At 41.5% G+C, this 13687-nt stretch overlaps 1 protein-coding gene across 1 annotated transcript in view; it reads left to right on the forward strand.

Moving 5' to 3' along the window:
- The first annotated feature begins 6673 nt into the window (after nt 1-6673).
- Nucleotides 6674-13687, forward strand: part of chl1b (cell adhesion molecule L1-like b) — a 66859-nt gene continuing 59845 nt past the window's right edge. The window contains exon 1 of the mRNA XM_030052406.1: nt 6674-7006. The gene's annotated coding sequence lies outside the window, so the exon portion shown is untranslated. The remainder of the gene's footprint in view (nt 7007-13687) is intronic.

The following is a 13687-nucleotide window of genomic DNA, read 5'->3' on the forward strand; positions in this document are numbered from 1 at the left end:
GCGCCTTCAACACTAATGTGCACATGCAGACAAAATACAGTTTGACACAAAATTTCTGTCTCTCTAATGACTACCTGTCAAACTGTTTCTTATGCCTTGTAACAGCTGGAAACAATAATATAAAAAATGAAGGAAATTATCATTCATTAAACAATATGCAGTGTGATAATTGGTTTTAATGCACCTTGTATTAGGAGGGTTAGTCTTTTAAAATGGCTGCAACTATAAAATCAGGACATACTGAATTCCCTTCCTTTCACCTGTTAATTCTAAACCCCCCTTCCAACACCAACTGTGGTCCTTAGACAATCACATTTACCACTTACAGATGAGTCAGTTCCTGTTCAAAAAGGAGCCAGATGCTCTATGACATTCAAGATATCTAATTTGATCAGATACACCACTCACTGTAATATGGAGCACCTCGTGAAAATATCTCGTTTCACTTGTTGCTCAGTCAAGGCCATTATGCAATGTAGTCAGTGCGATTATAATACCCTTAATCAGGTTATTTGGATTCTAGACAATCTGTTCATTTCCCTTCTTTGTGTAAGAGATCGGGTTCCTACCTGAGTCTTCCAAACATCTATTGAACCAGCAGAATAAAGGGGAATCTCCCCTGGACAAGCCAGGCGCATATTTGTGCTCTATCAGAAGTTATTCTGTTATATTTCAGACGTCTTTTGAGCACAAAGTCCTCTGTATGGCAAAGCAAATGTACACCAGTCAGCCACAGGGGAACCCCTGTCCCTCTTGGTTTAGACAGATAGGCTATTTGCCAAGGCAGCACTTCCACAAAGGCTATTCTGCTATATTCGCTAACTCCACACACTGCATGTCAAACCAAATAGTGTCAGCGAACACACTGTAAGGAGTAGCGCTGTTGCTGAAGGCAATGCAAAAAAACAAAACAAAAATAAAAGCAAACAGTCATTAACCGGTGGTGGCTCAACAAAAACAAAGAAGCAAGCTAATAGCTGAAGCTATTTAAACCCATGGGATGCTGGGATGCTTTACTGTAGGTGTGATTGTGGCACAGTAGGTCTGGAGGAGAAAAAAAAATGGTTTCAGATGTTCATCAGTGATCACTGAACATTATGTAGGTGACAGCTGTCTCCTGAAACTGATATCCTTTGACAGACAGAAGTGCAGGGGAAGGATGTGACTAGAAAAAAACAGGAAGGGCGGTTACAATACTTTAGAGGAGACTCTTCTCATATGTATTCCTTTTATTGTATTCTGGCAACACCATTGTCTTTTCCTCTATCACATATTTGCCCGCTATTCTGAAAAGCAAAATATGATCATTGAAAGCCACTTAACTGCCTTAAACCACAAATGATAACCGTCTAACTATAGTTACAACAAATGGTCACCTATAACAACAATCATATATTTTCCTGACTATTTTTAAGAGTATTTTGTAATCGTATTACAGACAGATAAGAACAACACTTTGGCTTTTTTCCCCCATTTTCTTTGAGGTTATTTTTTGGGCATTTCTGTTTTATTCGATAGTGACGGTAGAGAGGCAGGAAAGGCAGAGGAGAGAGGAGATGACATGCAGCAAATGGCTCAGCTTGGAATTCAAACCAGGCAGCTGCGGTCAGGACTTAGCCTTGATCTGTGGCACGCGCTCTATCAGTTAAGCCACCGGGGGTGCACGCTTTGGCATTTTAAAAACTTGTGGCATGAGGGGCACAAAACTCACAGGACCATTACAGGATGCTACATAAGCTTGTTAACTATTTTTTTCTTCTGTCTGACTTCATATTTCCTAGCTTATTATCATTTTTTCCCAGAATTAAGCCATTTTAATGGTTGCACAGTTGTCAACAAAAAACAGAAAAGTGTATCAATGGCAACACTTGTTTTATCTGAAATTCAAAATGCGTGATGACAGAGTGAGTCAGAGGTTACGGGACGTAGTGCTCTCAACATTATCGGCAATAGTGAGAAGTCCTTCCAGTCCTTCCCATCACCTCATTTCCAGCTTGGAAATCCATTCCACTTCTGTCTATGAGGTTAGAAGATAAATTGATTTTCACGCTGACCTTCACTGCCCACTCTGCTGACACACAGAGTTCCTAATGATTCTGGTGCGGTCTCGGGGGCTGAAATCACAGACTCCTATAGCACAGGCTTTCATTACGGCCGAAGGAATGAACGCTGTTGACATTTGGTTTGGTCTGCAGTGTGGATTTTCATGTTTTACTTTAATGAAAAGGAGCTGTAGTGATCTGGCAGCAGAAGCCTAGAGGTTAGAGAAGTAGATCTGAGAGTGGCTGGGTTGCAAAAAATAAATAAATTAATTAATTAAAAATAGTGGGGAAAAGGAATGGGAGACTTTTTTTCTTACCTCCTGCTATTCAGGTGTCCTTGAACAAGGCAGTTGCTCCAGTCAAACAGTGTAAGGTTGTGGATTTTTCTTTGTTTGAAAGTATTCAACTGTATGATGCAGGTTGAGCACCCTCAGTCAACTTTACCTGAAAGTACAGAACAGTATTTTTCGTACTTATTTTCTGAAAGTACAGAAAAAAAAAATGCTGTGTTAAATTTTTGAGGAATACAATATCACAGCAAAGCTATAAGTCACTATTCTAATATTACAGCCTAAAAATATGATGTGTTATAAGGTTGCAAAGGAATATCATATATCATTATAAACTGTAGGAATATTTCAATATCTACAGGAATATAGTAATGATTCCACAGGAGAGGAAAACAAAATGCACAAAGTAGCCTTTAAAATCACAACACATTTCTTATTACTGATTATTCAGACTGGTCTCACAGCAGTTTGCGAAATAGTTACGGAAATGTAATCTATACATTCGTGTCCATGGACATGAATTGTCCATTTTTTGTGACAGCACAACTTCAAAAGTAATGTATTTCAGTTTAAAATCTATTTCATACCTGTACCATGTATCGTGATGTCGTAAAGTCTGCATTAGGAGGAAGGTGGGGTGGCAGATGGGCCGATCAACGTGACTTTCACTCAGGCCACCCAGGTCAAAGCTGATGTAAGACCAGTGTTCAGTTTTTTGTTTCTGGTTTTAATAGAGGTTTCCGAGTTTGGGGCCTTAACCCTCCTCCAGTGTTCGGGTCAAATCTGACCGATTTGAAACTTAAAATAATCATAAAAATTTTATTTTTCATCGTATTGCCTCAAGGCCTCATGATATCCTCCACACTAGGCCTTTGAACATATAAAATTGTTGATAATCACTTTCATTGAATTTTGAGTGATTTAGTGAACATTGTTACACCCTTGGTGTTCCCGGTCAAAAATGACCGCCATAAGAAATGAATGGGAAAGACTATCGTCTAGTCATCCTTCAACTGGAAAACATCTCCATACACACACCCACTCACCCACCCATCCACAGCCACAACCCCCAACCCACCCCAGCCCCCCCACACATACACACACACACGCACACACGCACGCACGCACACACACACACACACACACATACACACCACCCACCCACCTGGGAACCTGTCTCTTTCTCGTGCTTACATGCCCACCCCACCTCGTGTGAACCGCACCTGCAAGAATTAACAATGTATTGTATCTTCTCACAGACCCCATAAATGAAGTACATGTTACATATTTCAGCCTCAACTATTAGGTGTTAGTTACGGGAACCTGTCTCTTTCTCGTGCTTACCAACCCCCTACCCCCCGCGTGAACCATACCTCGCATGAACCGCACCTGGCAGAATTAACAATGTATCGTATCTTCTCACAGACCCCAGACATAAAGATTTATTTGTGCCTCGCTCTCATTCTACTCTGTGAACACCATGAGTAGACAACTGATGAAGCGGTTTTCTGTCCAAGAGGTTCTAGACCATACTAGCATATTTTACAAGCAAATGATAATGGAGAGGAGATTGAGACTGAACAGGAGCTAGAGGAGGATGTCTCAGAAATGGAAGACAAACTTTAAAGCTTGACAAAAAGCTGACAAAGCTTTAGTGACCCCTCTAACTCAACGGCACCCACTGCCAATCTGGTGAGGCACCTGCAGGCCACAGATGCTCCACCAACAGCTCTCTAAGCCATTCCCCCTTAGCCATGGCAGAAAAGGGGCAAGCTCTGTGCCCCTAGAGGCAATAAAACCAGCCTCTCCTACCACACACACACACACACACACACACACACACACAGACACACCCCCCCCCCCCCCCCCCCCCCCCACCCTCCCCACACACACGACTGTTGATGCTGATGTTCAGTGCATTTGGTCCCTGTTTTGAATTTGTTTACAATAAGGATTTCTGTGCTCTGTCTGTTTTTTCTGTAAGAATTGCATTTAATTATGTCATCTACTGGTCTGAGACATTCTTTAACATCTTCAACAAAAGTTGAAAAGTGATTAATGTTTTTTGTGTCAATATAAGAGCAGTTAAAACAGACCGGTCTAATCTGACCGCGAAGACTGAAATAAGGGCTGAAACACGAATACTGGAGGAGGGTTAACCTAACCTTTCCCTAACCTTAACCAGGTGGTTTTTAGGCCTAAACTGGGTGTACGTTTTTGTTGGCTAAAGCTACCAAAATGCAATCTCTTCTGGAAGTGGGTTTAGCCACATTTTAGTGTAAATTAAATTTGTTGTGTACATATGCATGAACAAATGGACATGTCCATGAACATATATCTGTATCAATTTTATGACTATTGCAAGAACTCCTATAAGACATTACTTTACCACAGACAGGCTCAGCTTTTACACATGAATATGATGGGTATCTGAGTGTGAGAAGGAAGGAAACAGTTACAGTTTTGTATGCCTTCAGTTTCTCGATATGAGAAAAAACATTAAAAAAAAAAAAAAAAAAATCTTATCCGTATGTAAAAGCCAGCATTTTATGTTGTAAATTAATGATGTTGCCTTTAGTATCCTAATCTCTATAAACACATATGCCAAGGGACATAATTTCAGGTGTTGGAGACATTCTAGTTTCCGTGTGTAGTCCCAGTGGGTTATGCAGGTAAACAGTCCATGAGGAGAGAAAGAGGCGGACAGCATTGGCTGATGTCGCCTGGATCTAAAACACCTACAAAACATATCAGTGTTTGCATATTGTGCAAGGTTTGGCTCATGTAATAACAGAAACAGAAACGGTAATGGAAACATAAATGAGCAGTCAGCAGCTAAACCGGAAGACGCAAAATACTGGCTGTTGTCCCCCAGAGGGCTAAACATCCCGCCGATGACTTCTGAGATTGTTAGTATCCAGAGTGTGGCCAAATTTATATCCGCACACAACCAAGACATGATAAAACCAAGATCCTAACCTGACAGTTACCACAAGTTGGTGTGACTGTTGGAACCAGGTTGAACTGAAAGGCAGACTGTCGGTCAAAGGTCAAGGTAACTTTATTATCCCCAATGGGGCAATTTGTTGTGCAGCCAGCAGAGAGAACACTCCTCCATACATACATGGACATACAACTCATCAAGACAGTGGACATGATAAATAAATACAACATAAAGAAAAAAAAAATACAATAAAACCAATGCAAACCAATGAACCGTACTAGTTAAAAAACAGCCATGTGATAGTGTTTAAAAAACTAGTGACAGTGGGTATAAAAGAGTTCTTGTGTCTGTTGGTCTTACATCTTTTTGATACAAATCTACGGCCGGACGGAAGCGGAACACACGGAACACACGGAAGCAGTGTGAACTCTGAGTGTAGGGGGTGACTAGGATCATCTAGGATTGATCTGGCTTTCTTAATGGCTCTATTTTTGTAGGTGGATGGCAGGTCATTTAGGGTAGCCCCAGCAATCTTGCTACACTCATGCACAATGCTCTGCAGACGTTTTTTGTTTTTTTAAAGTTAAAAACCCGTACCAGCAGATAAAAGAAAAGGTAAGAACAGACTCAATAAAACAAGAGTAAAACATATTCATAAAGGTGCTATCCACATTAAAATGCCTGAGTTTGCAATAAAAATACAATGCGTTGGTGAGCTTTCCTACATACCTGGTCAATCTGATGCTCAAAGGTTAATTTGTGGTCAATAACAGTCCCAAGGTATTTATAGTGTCTCAAAGAAGTTAAGATGTACTTTTCAAAGGTGCTAAATAACAGGCACAATTTCCTTTGCCACACCAGCCCCCTGGTCATGATAAATCAAATTTAGTGGCTCATTTGAATGAATTTCCAGTCCCTCTTCCCAGATGTTTGCAGTCTTACATCAGGATGCACAGCAGGATGCAGCAGTGCCTCTCTTCTTTAATTTCCCCGGTGCAAACTTGCACTGTGGCACCTTTGTGAACGGAGGACAGGAATATCACGGTGCTAAAATGATACACAAAGTAGCATGAGGCCATTATAATCTCACTGTTGGCGACCACAGCCTCAGTGCAGCTCCCTATGGGAATATCACAGCAGTATTAGTCTTGTTTATTAGCCATCAGCTCAGCATACAACTGGCCGCAGCAAATGATTAATTTATTGTTGCTGCATAAAACTTGCATTTGATTTGATCTCATCGGCTACCACCTCTTCAGTGCAACAGCATCCTCACTGGAGTTTGCAGCCTCCCCTCCTCCTCCTCTGTGAAAACCTGCCCATTCTACTTGGGAATAATGTCGCTGTCATTGATAGGGGGGAGTGCCTTAACCCGGTCACAACGTTGGGAAGTTGTGCACGGTTTTTCCTCGTTGCCATGGGTTTTTTTCTAAAATCCTATTGACTGCGATAGGGTCCCTTTTCTCTGAGTCTGCCTTTGTGGAGGAGGAGGAAGAAACCGCTATTACTTTTTCTTTTTTTTTTTTTTTTTTTTTTAAGAGGGGGGGGGAGCGGTAGTAGCATCCAAAGGAGAGGAGGTTTTGTAGTTTAGAGCAACTGCACAGGAAAGCGTAGCGTTCAGCCTGCCTTATTTGCTCTCTCATCCAGCGGTGGAGAAAATTCAACTTTTTTTTCGTATTTTTTTTTTTTCTTATGAACGCTTGTCACGACATGAGTTGCAGCAGCTGAAGGTGAGTTCCCACTTTTATTTCGTGTGATTTCATGACGCCTGTGCTAAATGTTTGTTCACGTTGAGATCTTTTTTCTTTTTTTCCTCCCGGTGCACTTGTTTCAAGTTGGCAACACGCAGCGTACAGTTGAACTGCACTCGTAATAATTATGAAGTGTTTGGCGGAAAATCACAGCTGGGAGAAAAAACAAAAAACAAAACAGAGAAGATGCAGAGAAATTGTTGTCACGACAAATGCATTCGTGTCCTCGTCAATTTTGCAACAGGGGGAATGATTAACCAGCTCTACACATGCAGGGATTGTTGAGGGTAAACCCCAATAAAGCCAGTTCTGACACTTTTTTGATGTGCAGGAATGATTTTTCACTTTTTGAGGCTAGAATAGATGTAGGGCTACATAACCATGAGGTAAACATAAACAGCAGGCTGCATAGTGCTTAGTATTAGACAGGTTTAAGTTATTGTATTACATATGATTTTAAAGGGAGGCATCATATATAATGCCTTTCTGGAAAGATTGTTGTGTTTCTGTATTTAACCCTTATGGTGATCACCTGGTTGGGGGTCATAGTGTACCTATGTTCATATTCATGGATAGTATAGCTGCTCATAACACAGCAGGCATTGATCGCATAACCTGTTCAGGAGTGTCTCATGCTGTAGAGATACTGCTGCTGAATTTGAAACTGAATCATGCCTTGTCATAGGTTACAATGTGGGGGAAGAGCATTACATCATTTTTTTTTTTTTTTTTTTTGTTCTTTTTGTTTTGTGATTTCATTTCACTGTGACAGGCACAGAGGTGGCTGCATGCGATAGGAATAACAACAGACATCTCTGCAGGAGCTGAGTTGAAACCTGAGTGAAATATTTTGTGTGTATGTGTGTGTGTGTGTGTGCGTATGTGAAGATTTTACTGTAAGAAAACCGCATGTGCTATTTCATCAGATGTATTCAGATACAGTTTAAAAGTAACTGATGTCATCTGATGCTGCAAACATCCTTGGAAGACTATAAAAGGCCGGTTTCAGGACCACAGCAGTCTTTTCCTCCAGAGGACTAGAAAAAAAAAAAAGATCCATTTTTTCTATGCCTCTGAGAATTACACCTATATATAGTATATTCATGTATGTCCATCAATGCGGATGCTGCTGACTAAGCACTGGCATTGAATTTAAAATAGAAAAAAGGATTGCTTTCATAGCCAAGACACTTTAAGATTCTTAGTTGTTCTTCCCTTTCCGGGGACTTGCACTCCATCACAGCGATTGCTGCCGCTCATCAGTAGTCCATCCAGTCCAACGCATAGCCTACATGACACTAAATTAGAGTGACCGATTAGACTAATGAGTGTGATTAAAATCACATTAAAGTCACATTTAAACCCGAAGATTGCTGTTGTTGTTGTTACTCATAGCTTTGGTAATTGATGAGGAAGTGGGTGGAACAGTTGTGCATTAGTTTCGTGTGCTTAACATGTTTTTGTTGCATTTCCATACATGAAGAGAGAGCACATAAATCTCACATATTTAATGCTGTGATTCCCTCAGTGTGAGTATTTACAGTGTATGCAAATTTTTTTCACACAATTTCTGGAAATACTGCAGAATTCAAAGGCTTTTTTCCCCCCTCTCAGTGTTGTATGGTGTCTCCTGACAGATGATACCTTTGAGGGAATCTCAGGAAACATGAATGTGTTTCCTCTGTTTTTCACATTTTGATGATTTTATTCCTTTTGGTGCCCTTAAGCTCTATTGTTCAGACCATCGTCATCCTTGCCTAAGCTGTGTGTAAAGTGTTTTGTAGCATATCCTCAAAAATGGAAAACAAACATTTTTATTGTAATAATCATACCATTACTGGTACTGCTACCACCAGGGCTAGTTTTACCACTCCTGTTACCACTGCTAGTTCTACTACTATTTCTACCTCCGCTGCTGCTGGGATTATCTAAAGCTACTCATCAACAACAACAACAATAACAAAAAAGTTTCTTCAATCAACATGCCTTTGCTATAACCCCATAGGTACCACAAATGTATAAAGGTATAGCTTCATCCAGAATTATCCCTCATAAGGTAAATTGTCTTAGAATAATTTTTAGGCCAAAGACAAGAGTCTCTAATGGCACTTGTCATCATGCGCGGTCCCAAGCCTCTCTGTATTCAGGGCAGTGGTGCTTTGTGTCCAGAAGTAGGTCGGATGCTTCTCACCAAACAATTTGAACGAGTGCCAGTAATTGGACAAGCAAAGTATCCACCATCTCCCAGCAGGTCCATGTCAGCCAGCCTCTCACAGCTTAATATGCAGCTCCAACCTGACACATTTCACGGGCCTTTAACCTCCTTTTAATCATTCACATTACAAAATGCAAGGAACAGAGCAGCCTTTTGCAAGCCGCAGACAGACACATTCATCATAAGTTAGCGTCTGGCGTAGTTTGTTCACTGTGAATTTATGACAAAAGTGTGAGGCCTTACAGTGTGCTCATGTGTCAAAAAGCGTGCAGTTATGGCAGCTGTGTCTGCTTAGATGAAACTTACACTTGCACATCAGTGGGGCTTTGCACAGGATCTGTCGCTCTTTCCTGCACACAGAATGAAACTCAGTCAGTCATACAGACCAGCATTAACAGCACCTGAACCCGTACCTTGTACTGCCTGTTTTGTGGTTTAGCACAAACATAACAAACATGCAGTACCTTTTGAGGCGGGATGGCTATTGAGGATGTGATAGACATAGGCAGCCTACAATTTTGTCATTATCTGTTCATACAGGTGTGTGTTTGTGTTGTGACAGATGTGTGTGGCTGCATTTGTGTGCCTGTACTGTATTGTGCTGCACATGAGAGAAAGGAGGGAGGAGAGAGAGTGAGGCAGAGAGAGAAAGACATAAAAAGAGGCACAGAGACCCCATTCTTTGTGGCTTTATACACCTGGCCTTTGAATTTCAGTGCAGGTTGAAGATGTATCAAGATTCAGTGTTGATGGGCCCCCTAGCCACTACAATACACGGGTGTAAATCGAGCCAAGGATGACTGGAAACTCATCCTTCCACACTTGATTTAGGAAAATCGCTTTGCTACTGCTACCTTTGTGCATGTACATTTTTTTGCATTCATGCTTCATGAATTGATATGCATTTTTTTCTTTTTTGTTTGTTTGTTTTTACAAGTTTGACTTGATTCCAGTGCACATGTGCTGCCCTGTACCTGTGCAAATAGCAAAAAATCTCTCTCTTTTACAGCTGTTTAAATATGCCCTGGTGTCCTGCGCGCAGTCTATTGTAGCTGTATCTTTTATCTCCATAGGGATTGTAATTATCAGCCACAATGGGGTCTGCGTTTTTGGTCTGGAGTATCGGATGGCTACTGGAGATTAGAGAAAGCAGCTTGACAAGAACAGTGAGCTGGAGTGAATTGCTGTATTGGGCTAATTGCCCATTTATGACGCCCTGTTATCACCCTATCTGGAACGTGCTGGTGGCGATGCGTGACCGAGATGGGCCACAGCGGAGTAAACAATTACACTGATCCACAAATGCAGAGTTCAAACATAAACCATGCTGATTTGAGACATTTCACTGATACACTGGTACTGTAGTGCTCAAACAGTAGACTGTGTTGCAGTGGCTGGTAGACAGAGTGGGAAGGTGTGGAGCCTAGCAAGTACCTAGGCCTAATTGAGGTTCAGCTCAGGCTTCAGCGGTACAAGCAATTACAATGACGACTCCTGCTCCCTGTGCTGCAGGCAGAGTTGAGAGTGCTGCAGCACCATACCTGAGCCCTCCTCTTTCATGTTTGCTGTCGATGACAGGCGGAAAGGCACAGCCTAGCCTGTATATTCTGGAAATGTGTTTGGTTACATGAAATATTCATTTATCTCCACCATCCTTGCCTGCTTTCTGGCAATGTGCATATTTATCTGTTTTTTTTTTTTTTTATGATACCTGTAACCGAGATAGAGGAATGTGTTGGGAATTATGCCCTCCATGCAGCCTTGGATGGGGGATGGAAGCAGAAAGGGAGGAGGGAGATTGAGATGTAAAGATAAGAGGTCCTGATCATCAGGAATCAGCATTCATTTCTTATTTAACAGGCCACTGCATCACGGTGGCCAGTGGGTGAACATGATCAATGGCTTCTTCGCTGCACGGGCAATTAATCGGCAAAGTTAATACTAAAGGACAAACCTGCAATGAGGTCAATGTTATCTCATATGTTCAGGGGTTCTTTTCCCAGTAGGAGGGGATAAGAGGTCAGTTGCCAACACTGTCGAGGTTCCTTGCGGACATGGCTGCCTAAAGCTGTTCCTTGGCCTATCATTCTCCTTTTTCTGTCAGCACCACATGACTGCAAGGATTTCACTGACGAGTCTGAGCCTGTTTGGAGCCCCTGCTGCTGGCAGCGGGGGCTCCAAGCTTGTCATGTCTTTCATATTGCCATGTGCTTACTTGTCATCATTCAGCAAAAAATGAATTTCTGGTTATTGTTATGTCCAAGCAACAACATTCACAGCCTGCCATAACACACATTCTCCTCTTTCCTACTGCCCCCCGCCTCCTCTGCTGGAGGCTGTTTGTGAATGTGTTTTTCATGGCAGTTTTCCTTCTTGCAGTGGATACAGTGAAACAGACAGTGATATGCACTGTTGTTCTGCCTCATATGGTTTTAGAAAATTGTATTTTTTTATGTATAATTAATCAATTTGGATTATGTTCACATGAAAACCATAACCAATAGAAAGAACCAATAAGAGGATGTTTTATGGGAGAAATTATAATTCCACTGTGCTTTGCTGTCAGCTTCAAACTCATTTTCCAATCTTATTGTTCTACCCCTTACATGCTTGCTCAGATTTATAGCGCCTTTGTTGTACCAATGAATATCCTCCACTGAAACTGATGTATATTTAAAAATCCTCAGTGGAAAGGCCAGCATAACCATACGAATCTCCAAGGAGCAACAAACATGACAGCTCTGCCTCAAACAGTAAGAAGTTATTGCCTTAAATTTAGGTCACTAGGATACAAGGATAATTTCCATTTCAATTGTGAGCTCAATTTGAGATAGCTCATGCATATAGAGGTAAAAATGAACAAAGAGAGCAGAAATAAAAGTGACAAATGTAAAGAATAGAGCAGAGGACCACGATATCATTGGCTTTGTGTCCCCAGAAAGGGTATTGTGTGTGGTTGCATGGGTAAGGTTACAAGGGGACCCTGGGGACATGAAGGCGGAGGGCACCAAGGACGAGGGAGGACACATGTGACAGCCAGGGGACACATAGGACATTCAGGGCAGGACTGAAACAAGCTGTCTGATACACCTTATTTTGTCAGATACTTGACAATACGATTAAATATATTTACCTGTCTCTATATAGCCGACCCACAGTGTAAAAATAATGTGATCTTGAAATAAAAATCTCAGTGTGTGAAGCTGGACAGCACTTACACTTTGCATAATACATGCTAAGTTATTCTCTTCACTCAATGACAGAAATGTCTCCATACTGGACAGGACATTATAATTGTGTAGCTGTTGGTTCGTGATATGTCATAACACCAACAACAGTATTAAAAGCCATTATTTGTATCATTTTACACATGAATATGGACAGCATGTGTATGTAGTGGACAATCATTTAACCACCACTGCACCCATAATATAAAATGTCTGTCATATTATCACTATGGTGCTATTGCCAGGGCACTGTTGACATGTGCAGTATCCAACTCGATTTAAATCAGGTTCTATTATTGTGAAAATTTAAGGTTTTGAAGCTTCAAATTTTTACTCAGCTCCCGTAATTCTCTTTGCATATTATGAGCTATACATGATCACCACATGAGTTGTGGTACTGCAAAGAATCTGCACTTGTTCAACTCTAATTTGTACGAGATAATAAAACCCCAGATCGACGCTAACAGTCTGTCCAGAAGTCAGTGGGTAGTATGAGACTGTGCAGCAGGGCCTGGTGTGAGGTTCAGCGGTGCTCCATGTCCAGGCCGTCCCGTGGGACCTCATTACATCGTGTGAGCTCCGCTGGGTGCTGTAAGCGGACGGCTGGGAGCCTCAGCCAATGAAGCTCCATGTAGGTTGATTGGGTGTGAACATGCCATCCCAGCGTCTGCTCTGCATAGTAAGAGCCTTTTACTGGCCCAGTCAGGCCTGGAGTCAAATACAGCGCTATCCTCCAAATGGAGGATTAGAGCACAGATCAAGCATGATTAGAATTATGAAACCAGGAGGGAAGGAGGAGAGGTCAAGTTTCAAAGTAGGCTAACATGAGCAAGAGCTGTTTATGTATGGATTTGTTTTCATTTTATGTCGTAGTGGTTGCATTGTTTACCTAATCTCATCGCTGTAATGTGGCCCAGGAATCATGATATTCATTTTCAAGTGGTGAGCTCATTTCTGAACTTTCAAGCTTGCTTTGCCCTACATCATTGCAGTATTATAGCCCATCTGGTAAAAATCGTTAGTAGCAGCAATCAAGACAACATTTTTACAAGCACTACAGGACTCAGCTATTTTCCCCAGAACTAAAAGTTGGAGCGATTTCTGAGTAGTTTTGCAAAGTCTTTGCATTTGTCCTCTGCATATCAGGGGTCTTCAGTATAGAGCCAGAGCTCAGCATGTCTATTTCTTAATGTTCTTGCCCCCAGATACAGCAAATGT

Source organism: Myripristis murdjan, chromosome 5 (genome assembly GCF_902150065.1).
Source record: "Myripristis murdjan chromosome 5, fMyrMur1.1, whole genome shotgun sequence".
Lineage (NCBI taxonomy): Eukaryota > Metazoa > Chordata > Actinopteri > Holocentriformes > Holocentridae > Myripristis > Myripristis murdjan.